Source organism: Podarcis bocagei (genome assembly GCF_964188305.1).
Source record: "Podarcis bocagei genome assembly, chromosome: 2".
NCBI lineage: Eukaryota > Metazoa > Chordata > Lepidosauria > Squamata > Lacertidae > Podarcis > Podarcis bocagei.
The window spans coordinates 41,897,167-41,921,557 of NC_138126.1; the positions used below are offsets into that span (position 1 = coordinate 41,897,167).

At 43.7% G+C, this 24,391-nt stretch overlaps 1 protein-coding gene across 2 annotated transcripts in view; it reads right to left on the reverse strand.

Annotated features, from left to right (window-relative positions):
- RAD18 (RAD18 E3 ubiquitin protein ligase) overlaps nucleotides 1-24,391 on the reverse strand; it is a 123,901-nt gene that overhangs the window by 28,058 nt on the left and 71,452 nt on the right. The window lies entirely within an intron of this gene.

Below are 24,391 nucleotides of genomic sequence, written 5' to 3' on the forward strand. Positions count from 1 at the left end.
AGGCATCTTTTTCAGAAGGCATGGTTTCTTACAATGCAGAAAATGAACACCTGGTTAGAAACTGAAGATTGGTCCCATCTGACAGAAGTCATGCAGAGTTTGCTGGATGATGCACAAGTGAAAAAACTATCCAACATTCAGAGCAATAATAACAAACTATGTTTCGTAATTCCAACAGTTGAAGTTTTTGGCCCACAGTCACATGGGAATTTATCCTAGGGGGCTTCCTTGGCTGTTGGTTGGGTGGAGGTGCTGGTGAGTGCAACTTTTGGAAAGGGCAGCCAAAAATTGTACATCCCTTAAGAAAAGTATGGATTCACTTCAGACCTGCACACTGAACTAAAATAGCCAAAGATTGTGGTATTAACATTTATACCATTACATAGGCTTAGTAAAAGTGTAAAAACAAACAAACAAACCACACAACCCCAAACCAAACCATGTGAAGGGGGAAAGGAGACATCTACATACAAGGCCCTAAAAGGTTTTTTGCTCAGCATGTCTCCCCTGCATCATTTGTATAACCTAATGGAAATATGTAAGCATACCACAGTTAGTTGGTGCAAATATTAAAAATTAAAATTATTAATAATTTCAAACACAAAAGAGGAGAAATGGGCAACTCCTCATTTAGGAATCAATGTGATATCAAATCTAGAGCTGTTGCAATGCAATTCAAAAGGGGGGAAATCTAGCTTCCATGTGGAGCAAAAGGTATGCAAAGATTCTTGGCAGCATCCACAATTTCCAAATTTGAACCGTATCCATCTAAAGCATTCATATAAAGCTGGGAGGGCTTATAAACTGAGCTTCAGAAACCTAAAATGGTAGGCAAAAGCTTCCATGCAAGCACTCAGAATGAAACGCTCCATTCCCCTTTTTCTTTGGCGTGCATATCTAATAATTAATTTGCCTTTAAAAATAAACACAGCTAAAAACTTTTAAAAACTGATGTTAAATTTTTGAGTCCTCAGGTGTGGAGACTGATATTAGGAATAAGTTGCATACTTTTGATAGAAGACCAGCAATTTCGCATATGACTTCTTTAAGAACCCTTGGGTGGATGCCATTCAGACTGTGCGATTTGTCAGTTTTAATGTATAGTAGGCCTAGAACTTGTCGCCACTATTTGTCTCAGTTTCTCAGACCCCCTTACTGCACAAGTTAGTTCAGGCACAGGGATCTGTCCATTATTTTCCACTGTGAATACAGATGCAAATAATCAATTCAGTTCCTTACTCCTCCTTTGGAACGTCTTTAGACTCCCTTATCGTTCAAAGGTCCAACGGCTTCCCAAGCCTTTTTTTTTATCGAATTTTTTATTGGTTTTACAGCATTTTTTAAACAATACAAACAAATAAAAAGACAAACATGTATAATTTCATAACCTTTTTTTCATAACCCTCACTTCTCGGACTCCCCCATACCTCCCCTTTCTGCATCCCAATTTCAAGATTATTTCAGCAGCTTCTAAATAGTTTACCAAATATGTGTCCTCTTAGTCTTTTCTTCAACTTAATCTTATGTCACTGTATCCCTTTCTCTTTCTCAACACCTCGACATTTTAGCATTCATCAATTTTATAATAGTTCTTAAGATAAATTTTGAATTTCTTCCAATCCTCTTCCACCGTCTCTTTCCTCTGGTCACGGATTCTGCCAGTCATCTCAGCCAGTGTCATGTAGTCCATCACTTTCATCTGCCATTCTTCCAAGGTGGGTAGATCTTGTGTCTTCAAATACTTTGCGATGAGTATTCTTGCTGCTGTCGTAGCATACATAAAGAACGTTCTATCTCTCTTTAACACCAATTGGCCAACAATGCCCAAGAGAAAGGCCTCTGGTTTCTTAGGGAAGGTACATTTAAGTACTTTTTTCATTTCATTATATATCATCTCCCAGAAGGCCTTAATCTTTGGGCACGTCCACCAAAGGTGGTAGAAAGTACCTTCAGTTTCTTTACATTTCCAACACTTATTATCAGGCAAATGGTAAATCTTTGCTAGCTTGACTGGGGTCGTGTACCACCTATAAATCATTTTCATAATATTTTCCTTTAAGGCATTACATGCCGTAAATTTTATCCCAGTGTTCCACAACCATTCCCAGTCAGCAAACATAATGTTATGACCAATGTCCTGTGCCCACTTAATCATTGCTGATTTAACCGTTTCATCCTGTGTATTCCATTTCAGCAGCAAATCATACATTCTTGACAAATTCTTAGTATTGGGTTCTAACAGTTCAGTTTCTAATTTTGATTTCTCCACCTGGAAGCCGGCTTCCCAAGCCTATTAATGCATTGTATGTTGTTGGCATTTATATATTTAACAATGTGCTCCTCAAACTGTTAGCATCTGTTATTGACTGCTTGATTTTTCCATATGTAAAAAGCAATGCATATGTTTAAGTTAAGCGCCCATGTTTCAGTGTAGCATAACAAATCATAGTAGCTAAGACTAGAATTATGTTCAAATAAATAAGCTGCATATTTACAGTGACAACTCACTCATGGAACAGAGGGGAAATGAATTGGATTGGTACTGTCCAATAAATTCAAAAGTTAATGTGGAGCTGGTTAAGCAACAGAGGAAGCTATTGCATTCTTGAAAGAATGCTTAATTTGCCATGTCCTCAAACTCCCATCACAAGGGAACATACATAAAACAAATGGCAGGAGATAATAGCTGTTCCTATCTCAGCTCCACACAAATAGGTTACTTAAGGTCTTCGTGTATTTCTGGCAGACCGACTGAAGCAGAAATGAAAAATGTGGGTTGCTTTAAAAGTTCAGTTAAAAGTGATGGAACTGGATGGCCCCATCGGGTGGGTAACTGCAAATACTTTCAGGTGCCTTATTCAGGTGTATTTTGCAAGCTATTCAGCTAGAGGACAACTGAGAGACAGTCCTGCTGACAAGATGGGACTAGAAAGCATATTGGTCTGGGTCAGTATAAACTAAGATCCTTCCAAATTTATGCATTAAGGTGAATAGGTAAAACTTCAAGTTTACAAAGGTTTGATAAAGAGAGTAAATTAACTTCCTATCTGCCCATCCATGTTGGAAAGGTACAGACCATTCTGGAGTGGGTTATGGAATGAGATTAAGGAATTCATCGCATACGGTTATTGTCATAAACTCCCCCTACATTTCCATCACATGGGGCTGGAAAGAAATTCTAGTCTGGGCTACATGCCCTCCGGACTTGTTTTGTAATATCACTGTGCACACCCAACTCTCACATTTTGTTGCCATTTAGGATGGGAGCGCTACAAATCCAACCCCGACTCCAATTTCAGAAATAAAAATGCCCAAAAGCTGTGCCATCCAACCACCTGTGTCATTCAGTGCAGCATGCCTGGATGCATTCAATAAACAGCATGCTTTTTTGATGGCTGTGCCTCTTGAGAATATGTTTGTGACTAGAATCGGTTCCAGCTGACTAATGCCTGGAAAGCCAGAGTGATGCAGTCGTTCGTTCAGCTTATATCTTTGGGTTGATTCACTCATTGCAAAGGGAAAAGGTTTACCGGTCCTCCTTGCTGCATCAAAAGTCTGCCTACGTTTGTAAAATCATAAGCCCAAATCAGAGTCATTCCCTGTAAAATATCCGAAGGTAACTGGGCAACTGTGGCTTAAGATGTGCATGAGAGAGGTCAGCAAAGCTAGGACTGATGTGCCAGATTTGCAGCAAGGACAGATGTGTTTTCACTCTGCTGCATACATAGGCTGGATTAGTCCCCAAACAACATCCAAACTGAGTTACTCATGGGTTTGGGCAGGAGACACCCACCTCACGAAGCTCACTAAGAGACTCTGAGTATGTCACCAAATCTCAGTCTTGATGTATGTCTCTGCCTGTCCCTGATTTAACCCTTCATGTGTTCAGGATAATGCCTGAACGAGGCTAGGGAGAAATCTAGTTCGGAATTTGTTTATCCTGGAAGTTAACAACTTTTTAAGCCTTGGAAGTTTTTGACATGTGTAGAATTCACCACCATAAAACTGGGAATAACACCAATAACAGATAATAGTAATTTAGGTGCTACAAACTCCAGGTCCTTTCCAAAAGAAAGAAGAACGAACATTTATTCTTCAAGGACATGTTTTTAGAAACAACGGTCACATCCAAGACACACTGCGGTTCCCTCTTTCAACAGAAAGTCAAGCAAAAATGGGTTTGAGATAAAAATACCTTTTTGCTGCCCTCTCTCTTCTCCCTTCAGAATGAAGTTTCTTAGGGCTTTGCCTCTGACCTTGGCTGGCAGCAACCTATATAGATAAATCTGTCTAATAGCCCTGCTGACACATAGAGACAGCTTGTAATTTATGAGAATCTGGATTAACTTGTTCATAAATGACCCGGAGTAAGGTGTGTGGTGACAAAGTTTGCTAATGAAACAAAATTGTTCAGGGTCATTAAAACAAAAAGATTGCGAAGAAACTCCTCCAAATTGATTAAATGGGTGTTCAAATGGCAAATACAATTGAATGTAAACAAGTGTTAAGCAATGCATGTTGGGGCAAAAAAGAATCTTATTTTCAGTTTAATGCTCACAGAGTCTGATCTGGTGGTGACACACCAGGAATATGACCTTGGGGATAGGTCAGTAGAGTTATTGACCCAGCGTATGGCAGCTGTGAAAAAGGCATATTCTATACCAGGGACCATTAAGAAAGGAATTGAAAATAAAACTGCTGATATCATAATGCCTTTATAAAAATCTGTGGAATAGTATGATTCTGGTCACCTTGCCTCAAAAATATATTGTAGAGTTAGAAAAGGTCCGGAAAAGAGCAACCAAAATGATCAAGCGTATGGAGCCTATGAGAAAGGTTAAAGCATTTGGGACATTTTTTTTAGTTTAGAGAAAAGATGAGCCAAGAGGTAAATCTTGTAAATTTGTAAAGTTATGCATGGCTTGGAGAAAAGTTTTCTCCTGCTCACAAGAACATGTGACATCCAACTAAGATGCGGGAAGATATCAGACAGGTAGGACAGGTAGAGCCAGTGTAGTGTAGTGGTTAAGAGCGGTAGACTCGTAATCTGGGGAACCGGGTTCGCATCTCCGCTCCTCCGCATGCAGCTGCTGGGTGACCTTGGGCTAGTCACACTTCTCTGAAGTCTCTCAGCCCCACTCACCTCACAGAGTGTTTGTTGTGGGGGAGGAAGGGAAAGGAGAATGTTAGCCGCTTTGAGACTCCTTAAAGGGAGTGAAAGGCAGGATATCAAATCCAAACTCTTCTTCTTCTTCTTCACACGGTGTTTGGTTGGAACTTGCTCCCACCAGAGGCAGCGATGGCCGCCATCTTTAATAGAGGATTAGACAAATTAATGAAGAGCAAAGCCATGAATGGCTACTAGACACAACAGCTATGTTCCACCTCCACTGTCAGAGGCAGTATGCCTATGAAGACCAGATGCTGGGAATGGCAGGTGGGCAGAGTGCTGTTGTGTCCATGTTCTGCTTGAGGGCTTCTTCCCACAGGTATCTGTTTGTTCACTGTGAGAACAGGATGTTTGACTGCTTCAGCAGGCTCTTCCTATGTTCTTCTATTCACGAGATAAAGGTTTTCTTAAAAAAACCACTTCCACCTGATTATCTCAGGCATGACTAAGACTGCAAAATTAATCGGAGTACAGCTGGAAATTTTCACATGGATTCTTTTAAAACCGAAATGGCAAGCGTTAACAACCTGTATCCTGAAGTGAAGACCTGAAGCAGGTAGATAAGATAAATGAGCCATGATTTTTGACAACGGGAGCAAGGATACAGTTTAGGAGGCAATTTATTAACAGCTAGGGTTTTGGGTTTTTTAAAATGAAAGGCTGGTTTAAATAACCAGCTACTTTTAAAAACTAGCTTTTAAAAATATTTAATTAGCTATCCACTATATACTTCTAATCGTGTGTGTGTGTGTGTGTGTGTGTGTATATATATATATATAGTGTGTGTGTGTGTGTGTGTTTTCTCTCACACACAAACACCTCTCTAAAAAAATTATAAATCTGTGTCCTATATTGGAAATACAATTGCCTATTTTGCTTTGTCAGCAGATACAGTAGATGTAATTTTGACCTCAACTGCAGAAACCTAGATTAAATATCACATTCATCACTTAAAAACAGATTATTTAAGACATTCCAGCCCCATCTATATGATAGCTATGAAAAAGATGCCTTTTTTACACCACTAATAAAAGTTATTTTCTGTCAGATACCTTCTATCGATCAAAGCATTATCTCTCCCGTACATTTCATTTCCTAGAATTGTTTCAACTCTCAATAAATATCTTCTATATTTAAAAAATGCTAGGTGATTCAAAGTTAATCAAATACACGAAGAACACATAACTGTCTTTGCTATCTAATACTTCATGAAAGTTTTAACATTCTATAAAAAGAATCCTGGGATTTGAACAATTTTCAGCTTCTCACATGTCAGAAAGTGATAGTACCCAATTTTCAATTAAGTTGGGAAGCCTGAGGAATCTATCATTACCAACTTTTTTGAAACCTTATTTCCAATTATACTTCTCTTACAAAAAAATAATATTTTAAACAGCAAGCCTAGGTAGAGCGTACTTGATATTTTAAAGCAGCAGATTTTTATGACTGGCTGTAGCAACGTCTCTCAGCAAGACAAAGGAAGGATTTCAACATTGTGCTCTTCTGATTGTTCCATCAGGACAAGCACTTGAGCTAGTGCATTGGGTTAACTGAACCGGCCATCAAAAATTGCTACCAAACACAAGATCCTAAAAACAGCCTACTCAGTTCTGCCAAGAGTGGCTAAAGTCACCCTCTCCCTTCTTGATTACCCTTCACCCCAGGGCACTATTTTCCTCAATTCTCTTTTTTTTAAAATCATATTTATTAAAGTTTCCAATAAAAACAGAAAAGAGATATAACAGAAAAGAAAAGATAGAAAAGATAGAAAAAAAGAATTTAAATCCTTACTTTCATAACCTTCTTTCTAGGACTCCCTCCTCCCCCTCCCGACTATATTCCCCTTTCATTAATTTAGTTCCACAAGCTCTCATTACCAATTTAAAACTTAATATGTTTAACCCATTAACCAATTTAAATTTATACAATCTTACCATCCATCTTTAACAGAAAAAGAAAAAAGATTTTTCCCCCAAGATCTACCCCAATTTCCTTCCACGAATTCCCTCTTTTTTTCAAAACATGTTAGATCAAAATACCATAGTATACAAAAGTTATATAAAGAAATAGAAGATAAAAAATATAAGAAGATTCAAAAAGTTGGTTACATAGCCTTTGGATTCCAAAACTCCCCCTCGCTTCCCCGGTTTGAGTTCCCCATGTCCATCAGTCCAGTCCCTTCCTTTCTTCAATAGAGAATTCTATTGTCTCCTTTTAATGTAAACACCTCTGTAGACAAAATACTATTTCAGTTTTGCAGCTTTCCCAGAGAATAAGTCCTGTGCTCAGCCCAGAGTAATTTTCCACATACGATCACTTGTAATGTCCCGAAACCCCTCTAGGGGGATTGCAGTAACTTTGTATCCTCTAATCCAAAAGTCAAGTTGTTGTTTCTTTTTCCCCCCGACGATTTGTATCCATATAATGACAATTTGTAACAGAATTAGCCAGCAAAATACTTGTAACAAAGTCCTCTTTATATTCTCAAGCTTTGACAGCTACTTTGACAGCTGTCAAAGTCTCCGTCTCTCTTCGCCAGGCTCTGCGAATCGCCCCGGTTCCCAGGGGGGGGGTTGCCTTTTCCCTCTCACCCTCCACTCTTCTCCTCCAGCACAATTCTTGTAATTTCCCATCGTGGAATTAATAATTTTTATCAGCAAAAAACTTCTGAATCGATCTTGGTTACCCAGTCCTTGTTTTAGAATGTTTACAATCAAGGGGGGGGACTGACTTCCTTTTTAGATCGCCCCCGCTCGTGCCGAATCCGAAAAAAATTTCTTTTTTTCTCCTTTTGTACCCGGTTTCCCAATTACTCACGGGTTGTTGTTAATAGTCCGAATTTCCAATGGAAGAAGCCAGCGCTCTCCGTCGAATGGCATGCGGCTGCGCTCGGCAGGGGAAGCGGTAGACTCAAAGCACCACGCCATTCCCCGGCACCCGATCGGAAGCCTTTAAAAAGGCTCCTTCACGAGTCGGGAGGGCGCTAGCGGTGCCAGCCGAGTCACCATGTCCACGGGCTCCGTGCCCGTGGTTTTTAAGGGTCCCCGCGTCGCCGGCGCGGTGAGACCCAGCCCCTGCCGAGCAGACTCCCTCTGGAGCTCGGAGGGAGTCCGCCATTCGGCGATGGCGCCAACCCGGAAGTCCCTATTTTCCTCAATTCTCCCTCACCTTCAGTATTATTATAATTAATAAGATAAATCAACTGTGGTTTAGTGTTGTACCCACATGCATTCAATGTGGCACTGGAGTGCTCACCAAAAAAGCACTTTCTCGAGAGCAGCCAACATTTATTTATATATTTTAAAGCATTTATATACCACTTAATATTTTCAAAATCTCTAAGCAGTATACAATAGAAAAACAACCAGCATCACTGAAAACAAGATGCATCCTAAAACCAATAAAACAGCAAGATAAAAACATAGATACAGATCCAAAAATCTCTGGGGGAGATTTTTAGTACTAGTCACTACTTTCCCCCCCCCCCAATTAAATAGACTCCATGTTGATGTTTATGTGATTCTCGAATGTTTTTTTAAAAAAACCATCTCACAAATCAACAGTTTTTGGCAAAGAACTGTGAGGTGAGCAATCAAGAAGTTCAGTCTCCATTGGTCATGCTAAAAAGTTCGCTCTGAAATTGTCCACAGAGTTTAAGAATTTATGCAATTCAGTGTCTTGGCAGATGTTTATGGGGAATCAGTAATCCTGGTAAATAAAATGCATCCGAGAAGAGCTAATGAAGTTTATAACTGAGTTCTTAGCTTACTACATAATGCCTTAATTTGTGAGAGGGTGAGAGGCTTGTATGACTGCTTGAAACGGCAATTCCGTACGCAAACCCGTATCTGAAGAAGTGTGCATGCACACGAAAGCTTATACCCAGAACAAACTTAGTTCGTCTCTAAGGTGCTACTGGACTATTTTTTAATTTTTAATTTCCATTTCACCTGGTTGATATTTTCAACCAATTTTATTTGGTCCACAGCACCGGTCTTCAGTCAAAGCAAAACTTAAAATGAGGCACAAACTTTCAGCACCAAATGATCTAATAGCAAGACTATTTTCTCTATAGGAAGCACTAATGGTGCAATGCTATGCCTCTGTGAACTCCATTATACCCATTAACAAGTAACGATTGCAAGCTTTTAAAACTAAGCCACTGAACACCCAATCCACAAATTATTATTATTATTACTATTAAGAATGAAAAGAGCAAAATGTTTTGCAAGACAAACATTTGCCATCAGGATGAGCTTTGCTTTCTGGGAGTTCTAGAAATTCTGCAAGAAATACTGCAAGTATGCAAGCTCCTCTTCGCCCAAATAATCAGCGATAAATATTCTGACAAGAATGACTTGACAAAAAAAAAAATAAGGAGGCTTCTTATCAATGAGAATAGTGCGGTCAGCTTAGAGTTAGACACTTTCAGTTAAATCCTTGGCCATCTGTCAGGCATTTAGCTGTGATTCCTGCAATGCAGCAGGGGGTTAGACTAGATTACTCTTGGGATCCTGTCCAACTCTATAGTTCTGTGATTCCACTTGCACCTCTGTTTTGTACTATATTCTTGCATTTTCAGGATTTTCAAGCCCATTAAATGTATTTCTAAGGACTACTGGTTTTCCTACTATGCCAATTGGAGGTTTAAGTGACCAAGACATTACACAAAAACATAACTGCACAATGAACACCTCTAGCAGCCCTCCTCGCACGCGGCACGTCAAAACAGAAATTCCCAAGACCCTGTATAGTCTCCACAACAATGCCTAAGAGTGTTTTTTTCTTATACTTAAAAGCCTTAAAAGTACTGATGTTTCAAGATTTAAATATAATATTCCAACTCTAAATATTCTCACCCGGCAGAGCTATAAAGACCCTAAATGGCACTTTTTATGTCACTGCTGCTGAGGTGGTCCTGTTGCTTGTCTGCCGAAAAAGGCAGCTGACACCACTCTCAAGTGCATCACTGCGCTTGGATTTTTGTCACTGCATTTGGCTGACCCCACAAACATCCCTCCACCCCACCAGCTGTAACACGTCCCTTGGCAGGACGAGGCAAGCAGATTTAATATTGCAAAACTTCTGCTAGTAAAATGCCTTGCTAACATGCTCAATGCTGTCAACAACTCCCTGTTTTTACTTAATAGGACCACTTCTTCCTAACCAGACAGGTGATAAAAAACCATGTTTTTCTTATATAGAAACAATTGGATTAATACATGAGAGAGAGAGAGAGAGAGAGAGAGAGAGAGAGAGAGAGAGAGAGAGAGAGAGGATTTTGGGTTAGATCCAAAGTGTATCTGCAGCCCTTGATCATAAAAGGTTTACTTTACACTTGCAACTAGAGGTTTGCAAGAGAAATGCAAAACAAGTCCAAAGGTGGTGTTCTGCTTGCTCTAAAGCAGGGTTTCCAAAACTTGGGTCTCCAACTGTTTTTGGACTACAATTCCCATCAGGTCAGGGATGATGGGAATTGTAAGCCAAAAACAGCCGGGGACCCAGGCTTAGGAAACACTGCTTTAAACCTTGTGCAGCAGAAACAAGGAGGTGATGTGGGAACAAGAGGAGAAAACCTTAAGATGCACTAAATTACAATTTATTCAGTTAATCTTAGCCGGATAAATGACAAAATTGTATACAAAAGTTGTGCAATCGTTTACATGTTCAGAAGGATGAGAATGGTGATAGAACTGACATATAGCACCATATCTACTTCTGCACTAACTCTTGTTAAGTATTTGTGAAAAGGCACTAGCGGCTACTTTCCTTCAGTTCATGATTATTTCAACCCAACATCTGAGTGTGTGTGTAGATTTTTTTAAATGAATGGGTGGAATCCAACTGGTGCACTATCTCACGGAAGGGATTGCAATCCATCAGAGGCATCGATACGATAATCTTTACTGCCATTGTCCCATACAGAACAACGAAATTGAAAAAATCTACATCAGACATTCAAAATCCAACAAGCCTGCTATCTCAGCTATCCCAGCCTGGTTAGCCCCCTAAAAACTCTGATACCCCATAATTAAATACAATATACTCCCATAGAGACTACCTTACACTGCGTTTAAAACCAAGAGACAAAACTAAGAGACAAGAGGAAAGGCATTTTTTGCTAAATTTGCCTTTCATCTTGTCACCTGCTATGCCACCTTCCAGCCTGTTCTACAGGGCCCTCCAACTCTTTGAATCAGTTTTTTGGTGGGAGCTGCAGGGAAGAGGGAGAAATTCATAGAATCATAGAATCATAGAGTTGGAAGAGACCACAAGGGCCATCGAGTCCAACCCCCTGCCAAGCAGGAAACACCATCAGAGCACTCCTGACATATGGTTGTCAAGCCTCTGCTTAAAGATCTCCAAAGTAGGAGACTCCACCACACTCCTTGGCAGCAAATTCCACTGTCGAACAGCTCTTACTGTCAGGAAGTTCTTCCTAATGTTTAGGTGGAATCTTCTTTCTTGTAGTTTGGATCCATTGCTCCGTGTCCCCTTCTCTGGAGCAGCAGAAAACAACCTTTCTCCCTCCTCTATGTGACATCCTTTTATATATTTGAACATGGCTATCATATCACCCCTTAACCTCCTCTTCAAAATCACCTTCCCTCATCTTCCATTAGCAGGTGCCTCTGCTACCATGAACATAGGGGAGCCACCCTACATTCCACCCTGTCTTATTCCTTTTAAAATAAAACTGGAAAAATATCCCTAGAATGTAATCATACTTCAAGCAAAGGCAAAGGGACCCCTGACTATTAGGTCCAGTCGTGACCGACTCTGGGGTTGCAGCGCTCATCTTGCTTTATTGGCCAAGGGAGCTGGCGTACAGCTTCCAGGTCATGTGGCCAGCATGACTAAGCCGCTTCCGGCGAATCAGAGTAGCGCATGGAAACGTCGTTTACCTTCCCGCCGGAGTGGTATCTATTTATCTACTTGCACTTTGACGTGCTTTCGACCTGCTAGGTTGGCAGGAGCAGGGACTGAGCAACGGGAGCGCACCCCGTTGCGGGTATTTGAACCGCTGACCTTCTGATTGGCAAGTCCTAGGCTCTGTGGTTTAACCCACGTCTGCGTCCCAGTAATCATACTTAAGTGCCATTAAAAAAAAGAACAGATATAACGCAAATTTGGGTTCAAGGTTCCATATGTTATTGTTAATATGCTGCTGCAAATCCATGTCCATGTCTAATACAGTAAGCCTGTAACTTATGCACATATAACTTATGCACTTGGCAAGAATAACATTTAAAAAAATAAAATAAAAAGGGGGCAGAATAGGGAGCGGGCGTCCAGGAAAAAAGACTTTGGCAATCACACCTGCTATTGCATCCAATGTGTTTTGAGTTTAAGTGCAATCCTTGGATCATAACCCCCATGTAAGTTGAGGGCTTGCTGTACTAGAAGTGCTTATGAACTGAATGTGAAAGAGTACAATTATTATTTATTAGTAGAGTTTGGTTTTGAAAACATCAAATGTGACAGCTGTTTCTCCTCCCACCCCCCTGCAAGTTCCCAAAAATGTACATCACTTTCAAGATGATTATTTCTGCCATAGGTAAACTTAGCTAAAGGGACATAGAGACCACTCAGTGCTTATCACTCTGAGATTGAAAGCCACCTTGAAGATAGGACAGCTAGGCACATGGGATATGTAAAGAACAGGAATAAGCAGCTGTTCCATCTTCTTCACTTGACTAACACCCCAGAGCTGCCTAATCCTATTTTTAAACAGTTTACACCTGAGAGAGAATTTTCCCTCCCAAATGGCCAGTAAAATCAAGCGGTGGTAATTGTTGTGAAGTTTGAGATTTCATATCTCTTCCCCTTCTTCTTCAACCTACAGATTGCTCATTAAGTAAAAGGAACAAAGATTTGCACATTACTTCCAACGTGGTTTAAAGGAATTACTTCAAAAGCTCCGATAAATATTTCATTTTGTGTTCCAAACCTGTTAAAACTAATTTTGTACAGCGGGGTATCTGAAAGATGTTTAAAATTATTTGAGATCAGAAGCAGAGGTGGGTAATAAGGGGGGGGGGTGACCTTTAAATCTACATAATACAACAGTTCATTTTAAATTAATGCTGAGCAAACATGGTAAGCAGCTGTCTTACAAGTAACAAGTGATGTGGAGCAAACACAGCAAAGGAAGCCCCTTCTTCAGGGTTTCTACCAAAGGGGTACATTAAGTGACCCCCCCCACCCTACATAACAGTAACAATAACAATACAGTCATACCTTGGGTTGAAGTAGCTTCGGGATGAGTATTTTCGGGTTGCACTCCGTGGCGACCCAGGAGTAACGGAGCACGTTATGTCCGGGTTTCGCCGCTCACACAGACGGTCAAAATGATGTCACGCGCATGCGCTGAACGGTGAATCGCAACCCGCGCATGCGCAGACACAGGTTGTGTTCGCTTCAGGATGAGAACAGGGCTCCGGAACAGATCCTGTTCACATCCAGAGGTACTACTGTAATACACTGTGATGTAGAACCATATACACAATATACATTGTATATACAGTGGTACCTCGGGTTACATACGCTTCAGGTTACAGACTCCGCTAACCCAGAAATAGTGCTTCAGGTTAAGAACTTTGCTTCAGGATGAGAACAGAAATTGTGCTCTGGCGGCGCGGCAGCAGCAGGAGGCCCCATTAGCTAAAGTGATGCTTCAGGTTAAGAACAGTTTCAGGTTAAGTACGGACCTCTGGAACAAATTAAGTACTTAACCCGAGGTACCACTGTATTACATACAATATAAAAATTACATTGGACCATTACAATCAGATGGTCTGCATCACGTTTTGGAGTTGGTAAGTGAATGACAAAGAAGAGAAGAGACTTAGTAAGACCCGCTCCTCCAGATGCAAAATAAAACCTGGAACTCAAGTCTGAGGCTTGGCACAGCTGCAAACACAGCTGCAACACAGAATCCCTTGTGGTGTGAGAAATCACAGAAAAGCCTGCGTGTTGTTATTCAGAGGATCTCTCAGAATGACTGACAGAGAAAATGCAAAGATGGAGCAAGTTGCTTCATTTTTCCCCTTTGGAAAATTTTGCTTATACAAACTGCCCTGCTAGAAAACTCACTGATGTGCGTTGGTTACAATACTAAGATTTGGCTGCTTTTACTTAGGCCGGCAAGTTAGAACAAATTTCTAACTGAAATTTGCACCAACCAAGTTTGCACTTTGGGACCTGGCAGCCAATATCAAAAGCCCCACCCCCCCCAAAAAAAATTGCCCCAGTCATTTAGGTTTTTACTGGCCCAACTAGAGCAAGGGAATGCTACCCCCTGAGGATGCAATGCAAGGTTTCCCTGGTGTCTCTCTCACCTTTAAAACCCCTCACACTTCCTGCTTGTTACAATGCAGTCCTTTCACCAAAAAGACTTGGACACAGAAATACAAAATACCGAAGAAAAAGAAAGAGGCATTCAGGATTGATAAGAATTAAAGTCCTGAAATGTTTTGCAATACAGATTAGTCACAGAGACAGAGGTCTAAAACCATTTGTATGCATATGTTTAGATTCTGACCACACTTATTCTGCATTTGTGTCTTTTGGTTTCTTGATTCCCAGAAAATGTGTTTAGAACAGGATTAGAGGCAATGTTTGTGAATTATCTTCGTAAAAGGACATGTGGCTTAAATTTGATGAAAAAGCAGAAAGAAAGAAAGAAAGAAAGAAAGAAAGAAAGAAAGAAAGAAAGAAAGAAAGAAAGAGGAAGGAAGGAAGGAAGGAAGGAAGGAAGGAAGGAAGGAAGGAAGGAAGGGTCAAAAGCTTGGAAAGCTCTTTCAGAAAGAAAACGTGTGGCCAACAGCTCTGCAATGCCACCAAAGGCTTAGAAAACTTACATGGCTATAAGCAACAGTAACCACTCTGAATAAGAAGCAGCACCATTTTAAATTCTAGTGTATTTATTTTTGTATGGAGCATAGAGTGGCACATGTATTTTAGAATAAAAACAAATTATTGCTAACTGAGTAGTTGCACTATTGAAGACAATATAGGTACAATACAAGAATAAGGTACCTATGCACTTAGATCATGGAATGTAACGTTATGAAGCAGTGTTTTAATGATTAATCCATCCTTCCTACTCAAAGTACCATTTTCAACCACTATTTCATTGCCCCAATCAGTTTTGAAATTAAGATAGTATTTATCTGCAGAACATCTCCATGGTCATGGAAATCAGGAAGGGTTCCAAACTGAAATCACCATGACGTATAGATTATAAAGGATTGCAAACTGATTGCACAATTAGGTTAGAAGTAAAACAGCAACCACACTAATAATAAACAGCACTTTTTAAAGTGGGGGGGGGAGAGAGAGAGTCTGGGCAGGTTGTGTTTGAAACAGTTTACTTTTAGGGGGGAAACTTACAAAGCCAAGTGTCTATTGCCATTTTCTGCTGTTTGATAACACTAAATAAAGTATGCATCAATTTTGAATCTGAGAAAGAAATACTGGAACCCAATCTTTTCAGAGCAAAAAGACTGCCACTAAGCATTTAATACTGAACAAAACCTCAGGATCAAATAAAACTACTGGGTATAGCAGGCTGTGAAAATAAAGGTTTATAATCAGCAGCCAACATAAGAAGCACACTAAGTTGTAAACTCCCGGTATGTTGTGAGAAATTAAAGGCTTATGTGAGGCCCAAATGTTTCTTTATTTGCACCACACCTTTCTTCAGTTGTGGAAGTCATGAGAACCAGTGTGGAATAGAGGTTAGAGTACTAGAATAAGTCCAGGGTTCAAATCCTCACTTGGTTATGAAGCTCATTTGGCCAGTCAGAGCCAGTATGGTGTAGTGGTTAAGAGCGGTAGTCTCGTAATCTGGTGAACCGGGTTTGTATCCCCGCTCCTCCACACGCAGCTGCTGGGTGACCTTGGGCTAGTCACACTTCTCTGAAGTCTCTCAGCCCCACACACCTCACAGAGTGTTTGTTGTGGGGGAGGAAGGGAAAGGAGAATGTTAGCTGCTTTGAGACTCTTTTGGATAGGGATAAAGCGGGATATCAAATCCAAACTCTTCTTCTTCTTCACTCTCAGGCTGACCTACCTCACAGGGTTGTTGTGAGGATAAAATGGGGAGAACTATGTACACCACCGTGAGGTAATGGTGGGATTTAAATGTAATAAACAAACGAACAACAAGTAAGAAGCTTTATATGGCGTTCCCAGGCAGACTTGGATCCCGGCACTCACCAGAGCTAAACCTGCTTAGCTTTAGTAAAGTGTCTGAATCAAGTTCCCTTATCTCCAAATGATGCATATGGCCTGCTTACTCGATTCAGACTCCACTGAGGCTGGGTGATCCTGCAGTTTTATCATTCACAGACTCCTGATGCAGCCACAGCAGAACTACCCACCTTCAGAGGCTGCACATTTTATATTTGTATGGTTCACTGCCATAGGTTTACCTCTTTCTAAACCAGGTAACCCTCTTTGCTAGCTGCTCACTTGTTTACTTTTCAAAACAGCAGCCTGTTTTACGTTGTGCAATACTGCGCTTTTGTTTCCAGCTCTACAACGTCATTATTTTTTAGAAGTGGAAACCAGAACGGAATACACTATTCCAAGCGCAGTCAAACCATATTTGTACAGCAGCATTAGTATACTGGCAATTTCATTTTCAGTCCCTTTCCTAATGACACCTAACAAGGAATATGCCTCTTTTCACAGCTGCTGCACCCAGGGTCAACATCTTCATCAAGCTATCCACCTTGATTCCATTATCTCTTTCCTGCTCAATCACCTTCAGTTCAGTGTAAATCCCATGTGGGGAAACTGTCGCTGAACTACAACTCTCATAATCTCTTGGCATTGCCTATTCTTGCTGAGATTGATTGGAGTTGTAATTCAGCAATTCATGAACAGGAATCACATGTCCCAATTTGAACCATGGGAAGAGTCCACTTTCTACATCCCTCTATTGGGAAAACTGTAATATTCTCTACTTTCCTTTCTTAAACCAGTTACTGATCCATAAGTATAATTGTTTAATTGACACTGAAATGGAGAATGCCTATGTGTATTGCTGAAAGGGTTTAACTGGAAGATTCCATTGAATCTAAAGAGAAGCAAGAAGAGCTCTCCTTGACAGGTTGTTAATTAACTGTTATTGTTCTCTGGTAGCTCTGAGGAGGTGTTTAACTTTAGATGACATGGGAGGCCACTGAATTGCAAATTCGCCATCTTGGAAGGGTGGTGGCTGGAGACTTTGTTCCTAGGCTCCATGGAAGTAGGGTGTAAATAATGAAGCACTTCAGGAACACACAGCCTCAGACTGTAATGGGGGCGAGAATCATAGAATCTTATTGTTGGAAGGGACCCCAAGGGTCATCTAGTCCAACCCCCTGTAATGCAGGAATCTCAGAGAGACAGAATTTTGATCCTGATTCTGATGCTGAGCCTATGCTGCCCTAAGCCTATTGTTATGGAACTGTTTGGATGTATCATTTACTTTTTTCTGTTTTGAAGAAAGTTCTGCAAGTAAAGTTGTGAATAATATCTAATAGGTCTGGACAATGCCCATTCCGAACTCAGGAGGAGGGGGGGTTGCGGGCTCACGACCCCGCCCACTCTCACTCTCGCGAGGCTGGCGCCAGCCTCGCGTGGTCAGGGAATTCCCCTTAATTTGCATCCCCCGCAGCGCTAGCCAATCGGCTGGCGGCGGGGGCGGGCCTCCCAGAGGCCACTTAAGGTCGGGGAAGCCCTGGCTCGCCCCTTTTTTCCCTTGCAGCTGACCCGGTTTGGATCTCCCCCTCGGCGCCGCTGCTTTCTTCGCCTTTACTTCCGGCCTTTTCGACTGCTTCTCTTGTGAGCGTCAGCCTGCTACTGTCGGGTTCCTGGTTTCTGCTGGCTTCACCCTGGACGTCCAACCTCTCGGAAGCCTCCTGTGAACGGCCCACTCTCCCCGCTTCGGTGGCTGAGGCACCGCTCCTTACCTTACCGCCTGAGTGCATACACGGCTCGGGGATCCTGTGTCCGGCGGAGCCCGAGGCTCGTCCGGTGCTAGCCGCGCACTGCGGAGGGCGACGGGGAGGAACAGACGCGACCGCGCGCCGCAGGAAGCCGTTCGGGGGAGAAGCTACGATCGTGGGCAGCTTCAGCGCTCACGCAAGGTTACCCCCGCGGGAAGGGGGGGCGGCAGAAAAAGCACCGGGGGTCGCCGCGCGCTGGGTTTTAGGCGCCAGAGTGTTCATTTACTCCGATTTCCCTCGCGGTTGTGGCTTTTCTTGGGTTTCCGTTTAAGTGCTGCTTGCCTTACCGCCTGATAGCTGTGCTGGTTTTAGCTTTCTGTCGCTGTGTATACGTCCCCTCCTCACCGCTTTGCTTCATAGAACCCCTCACCGCTTGAGCTCTTGGCTGCCGAGCCGGCTTGCAATAGCATTGCGTTGCCTTGGCAACGACCTGGCCGGCCGCCATTTTGTGGGACCACGTGGTAGCAGCCATTTTAAGTGTGGGCTTGTTAGTGCGGCGGCCATTTTAAGTGTGGGCTTGTTAGTGCGGCGGCCATTTTAAGTGTGGCCTCAGTAGTGCGGCGGCCATTTTAAGCGTGGCAAATACCTAACGCAGCCTTTATTGCCTTTACTCTTTGTATTCCCCCGAGGATTCTCGGTACTATTTAATCTTGACGGGTGGCGGCTTCTCTCTTTATAAATTCAAAGGATATAATAAAGAATACAATTAACCCTTTGCCTACCAACTATCTCAACCTAGCCGGTTTTTCTGGTCGCGTTCCCAACTATTTCTAGTATTTAGCTTGCATTCTGTGATCCTTTTGTTGTTGTCAAGGTGACCTGAGCTGCATCATATTGGAGTATTTAACACAGGGTACCTAAAGGGATATTTGGTGGTCTGCAAGACTATTTCAGCTTGCTTGTCGATTATATATTGGGCTAATAGATAAATATAGATTATCGTACGTGGGCAGCAACAATCTAGCTGGCCCCTGTGAACACGTTCCCCTCTCCTCTCCTTGCTTCTTTAGGCCCGCCCTGCCCGGAGACTCTCCTGGCGTTATCATAGGAACGCGTGCGTTGTGTCACTGAGGGTTTACTATTGCTGCTGGTTAGATCGTTGGTTACCATAGCAACCCTATCACATTGCCGGAAAGCAGGACGATTTAAGGCTAACGACTGGTAGTTAGAGCTATTGTTTTCTGGCGGCTCAATCGGGCTGTGTTTTTTGCAAGTCTCCAGCCAGCCATAACAGGCTAGATTGATAGTGATTTAGTCCCACCCACTTGAATATATATAAATTGCTAATCACACATATAGGAATAAATAAATAAATAAGTAATTACAAAAAAAAAAAAATAAATAAAACAAATATATAAATAAATAAATACAATATATATAGTAATAAAATAAATAAATAAATAAATAAATAAATAAATAAATAAATAAAAAAAATAAAAATAAAAAATTTATATATATATACATATAGATAAATTATAAATAACATAGACACTCGATTGGCTTCGCCCCCCCCCGGCTTGCACATGGAGAGCAACGGCAACCCCCAACAACCTCAGCTGGGCAATGCTTTAAGGCCAACAGGCCCTGGTAACCCGCAGGTCGTGGCTCAGCTCGTTTCTGCGCTGCAAGCATTCTACGCGCAGTGCACAGCACCTATCGCTCCCTCCCCTAACATCGTCGAGTTGCCACAGGATTGCATACCAGACACCCCCCCCAGCCAACAGGCTCGGGATGGTCCCTCCACTAGTGCAGCTAGCGCGGTAGAGCAGGCCCCCAACAGGCCACGGACGCGCTTACAAGCTGCAAAGACTCAGAAATCCAAGTCAGGTCCATTAAAAGGCAAGGCACCAGCTAAAAAACCTAGGGCGAGCGCACAAAGGGCCGGGCCAGCGGTGGCCTCTACTTCGGCCCCGCGCCAGGAGGTGATTGATGTTCCCAGTGTTTTCCAGGATAACCCTAGTCAACAATGCACTTCTGAGGAGTCATCTTCCGAGGAGGAGCTGCCCCCTCAGCAGGCGGCCGCTGCCTGCGACGCGGCCCCCCGTGACGATGCCCCACGGGGCGGAAAGAGGAAGGCGAAGAAGAAGCATCGTTCGAAAAAAAGCAAGAAGAGGGACACTTCGGACTCAGAGGAGGAAACAGGTACCTCTTCATCAGATGGGGATAGCGACGCCCCAATGGAAACTTATTGGGGGGAGGGCGAAGAAGTGGGTGCTCCCCAGTGGGTGCATGAACGAAGGGCCAACTCACACAGGAAGGCATTTAATGGCACACTTGACTGGAAGGATGGGGCTTTGGTCCCAGACGTTAAAGTCTCAACCAACGCCGCCACTGACTTTATCCTGGGGAACCACCTCTCTAAGAGAAAAAGGAACAAGATATTGAATGGCAATTACGTTGATATGTTTTCCTTGCTGCCACCAGCCCAGGTAAAGGGAAAAGGGGAGAAAATAAAGTACTATGGGAAAAGGAGGTACAGGGTACCCAGGGTAGAGCGTACTTTTGAGAATTGGCTTAATGGCTATCAGGTGTTTATGGCTGTGGTGTCAAGTTGTTATCCTAAGAGGGGCGCACACCTCGTGTCCTACCTGGCTCACGTCAGGAGGGCACGGGAGCAAGCAGGTGATGAGGCCGCTTTGGCGTATGATGAAGACTTTCGGAGGAATGCCTCGCTACTGTCTTCAACGCGCTGGGACCAAAAGGACAACAACTGCTGGTTTGAGCACGTGGGGCCCAATATTGAGAAGAAAACCGCTCAACAGCCAAAAGCTGGTAAGGTGGAGACCCAACGCCGTAGACAGTGCTGGGACTTCAACAGGGGTACCTGTCAACGCGTTACCTGTAAGTACCTGCACGAATGTGAGAGGTGCTTAGGCAGCCACTCCGCAGTCAACTGCTTCAAAGGGAGGCAGCAGCCCTTTCGTGGGGGCAGGGGTCACCTCTCCCGGGGAAACAGGGGTGGCTCCGCCGGATCTGCTGCCCCCGCCCAAGGGCCAGTTGGGCCTCGGTACTAACATCTCTCTAGGCCTCGCGTGCTCTCCGATAAAATTGGAGCCCATGAGAGCACTCTTGAAGTTCTATCCAAATAGACATGCAGCTCAACTACTTGAGGAAGGGTTTTCTGAAGGTTTTAGAATTCCTATTGCTTTTACTCCCAATTCCACTTGCCCCCCTAACCAGAAATCAGTGTTAGAAAGGCCTGACATCGCGCTTAAAAAGATACAGAAGGAAATTGCGGCTGGCAGGGTAGCTGGTCCATTCGCAACCCCGCCTATTGAAGGGCTTCACATCTCCCCGCTGGGTATTGTTCCAAAGAAGGCCCCCGGTGAATTTAGAATGATACACAACCTGTCCTATCCCAAAGGAACCTCGGTTAATGATGCCATTCCCCAGGAGATGTGTACGGTGAAGTACTCTTCATTCGACCAAGCCGTACGGTTGGTGCGGAGCTTCGGCAGGGGCGCCTTTTTGGCAAAATGTGACATCGAGTCAGCATTCCGCTTACTCCCGGTTCATCCGGAAGACCACCGCTGGTTGGGTTTCAAATTCCAGGGAGCGTACTTCATTGACAAAGCTATGCCCATGGGTTGTTCTATTGCTTGTGCTGCGTTCGAGACCTTCAGCACGTTTCTGGAATGGGCCCTAAAGTTTAGAACTGGTTCGCTAGGGGTGGGTCATTATCTTGATGATTTTATTTTGGTGGCAAGTGACGCTGGTGAATGCAGATCTCTCCTCATGGCTTTCGAATCCTTAGCCAGGGAGCTGGGGGTTCCCCTGGCAAGTGAAAAAACTGAGGGTCCAGTCACGACCATGACTTACCTGGGGATTGAACTTGATACCGTAGCCCAAACCTCACGCTTACCAGCTGACAAATTGGTTGCCCTGAAAGAGCTTATTGGTCAGATGCTGCCTTTGAAGAAAGTCACCTTGAGGCAAATTCAATCCCTCCTGGGGCACCTTAACTTCGCCTGTCGTGTAGTTTCCCCCGGCCGTCCCTTCTGTGGCCGCTTAGCTAAGCTGTCCACGGGTTTGCGGTCACCCCATCATAGGGTACGCCTTTCCAAATCAGTAAAAGCAGACCTACTCGTCTGGTTGCAATTCTTGGATGGTTTCAACGGTATATCGCTCTGGCAAGACACCTTGGCGCTTCAGTCAGATTTCCAGGTACATTCGGACGCGGCTGGGTCCTTGGGTTTTGGGGTTTACTTCAGGGGCCAGTGGTGTGCTCAGCGTTGGCCTCCCTCCTGGCAAGGTAAATCAATTCTGCGAGACTTGACATTCCTAGAATTCTTCCCCATTGTAGTGGCAATCCACTTGTGGGAGGAACAGTTCAAAGACCATAGGGTTTGTTTCTGGACGGACAACCTAGCGGTCGTTTCAGTTTTGAATAAACAGTCATCTCATTCTCCTAGGGTAGCTTCCCTCTTACGGTACTTTGTCCTTTCCTGCCTGCGGCTGAACCTTCACGCGTCAGCCAAGTTCGTCCCCGGTATCGATAATAACATTGCGGATGCTCTATCTCGTTTCCAGATGGAACGCTTTCGCTCATTGGCGCCGGATGCGCAGCAGCAGCCGCAACCATTCCCGGAGCACCTCTGGAGTATTGGCAACGGGAAGCAATAAAGGGAGTATTGTCTGCGCTAGCGCCTTCCACCCTGAGATCGTATAATAAGGCATGGCTGGACTTTACATCCTTCCGCATTAAAAAGGAGCGGTTCAAGCCGGGCAGGCCACCGTCCAAGTCGGAAGTCATAGAGTACTTGGTTCATCTTAGAGATCTTGGTCGGGCCCCCAAAACTCTTAACATCCACTCAGCCGCGATATCCTTCTTTTCTAAAACCTTGTTTTCCGTTGATCCCTGTTCACATTTTGTGGTTCGGAAGATGCTGGAGGGCTGGCGCAGGTCCAGGCCCCACGGCCAGGACAGGAGAAGACCCATAACTTTAGACATACTCACCCGAATTCGTAGGAAGCTGAGGGTCCTGTGCTGGTCAAGTTTCGAAGCCAGATTATTCTCTGCAGCGTTTTCTTTTGCTTTCTTCGGCGCCCTGCGCATTGGCGAGGTTGTCTGTGAGGACAGCGCGGACTCTAAGGGGCTATTGCTGGAGGACGTAACCGTGGCCAGTGCACATGTGCTTATAAAAATCCGTAGCTCAAAGACGGACCAGCTCGGTAAGGGAGCTTTGGTCCGTCTTCAGGCGTCTCAGAAAGCAGGCCCTTGCCCCGTTAAGGATGCCAGGAAATACCTGTGTGTAAGACCAAATTCTAATGGCCCTTTTTTCATACACTCAGACGGTTCCCCCTTATCAAAACATCAGTTCACGAGGGTCATGCGTAAAGCAATTGCTGCCATCGGGCTTCCTCAAGAGGAGTACGCCGCGCACTCCTTTCGCATTGGGGCGGCGACCACCGCCGCCCATATGGGTTTACCGGCCGAGAGAATTATGGATATGGGGCGCTGGAAATCCAATGCATACCGGGGCTATATCCGGAATCCCTCCTAAATTACCATCAACCCCCACCCCCCACCCCTGACACTCTTCCTGAGCCGGGTTTTCTTTCAATTTCTCTTCCAGGTTCTGATGTGGTTCGACTGTGGGTTATCGGCCACAGCATCGTATATTGGGCAAAACGGCGTGCTGAACATAGGGGCTGGGATGCTGAGCTACAATTACCCAGTAGGGTGCAAGTGTCATGGATCACTAGGAGGGGTATGCGTTGGGAGGAGTTTCTCCCGGCTGTATCCAGGAAAATCGCTGCTGAGGGTCCTCCCACTGCCTTGGTCATCCAGCTGGGCGAGAACGATCTGCCTTATAGAAAAGGGGTTAATTTGATGTGGAACATTGTCAATGACTTGGAGTTGTTGAGGGCATCTCATGGTAACATTGCAATAATTTGGTCCTCTCTGTTGGAAAGGCGATGTTGGCGGGACGCGGAAAAACCCGCTGCCGTGAATAAGGCAAGGAGGCTTGTGGAGCGCACGGTAGCGCGTAGGGTGGCTGAGCTGGGAGGATGGGTCATCCAGCACCCAGACATACGGTTTGATAAGGAAACGCTCTACCGCTGGGATGGCGTGCATCTATCTGATGCTGGCAATGATATTTGGTTGGCGGATATTTTCCAAGGCATTAGGGATTGGTTACAGGCTTGAGGGTATTGGCGGCGAGCCGACTTTCGGCTCGGGTGGCGGTAGGCATTGGCCGGGGTATTGTAAGGTATT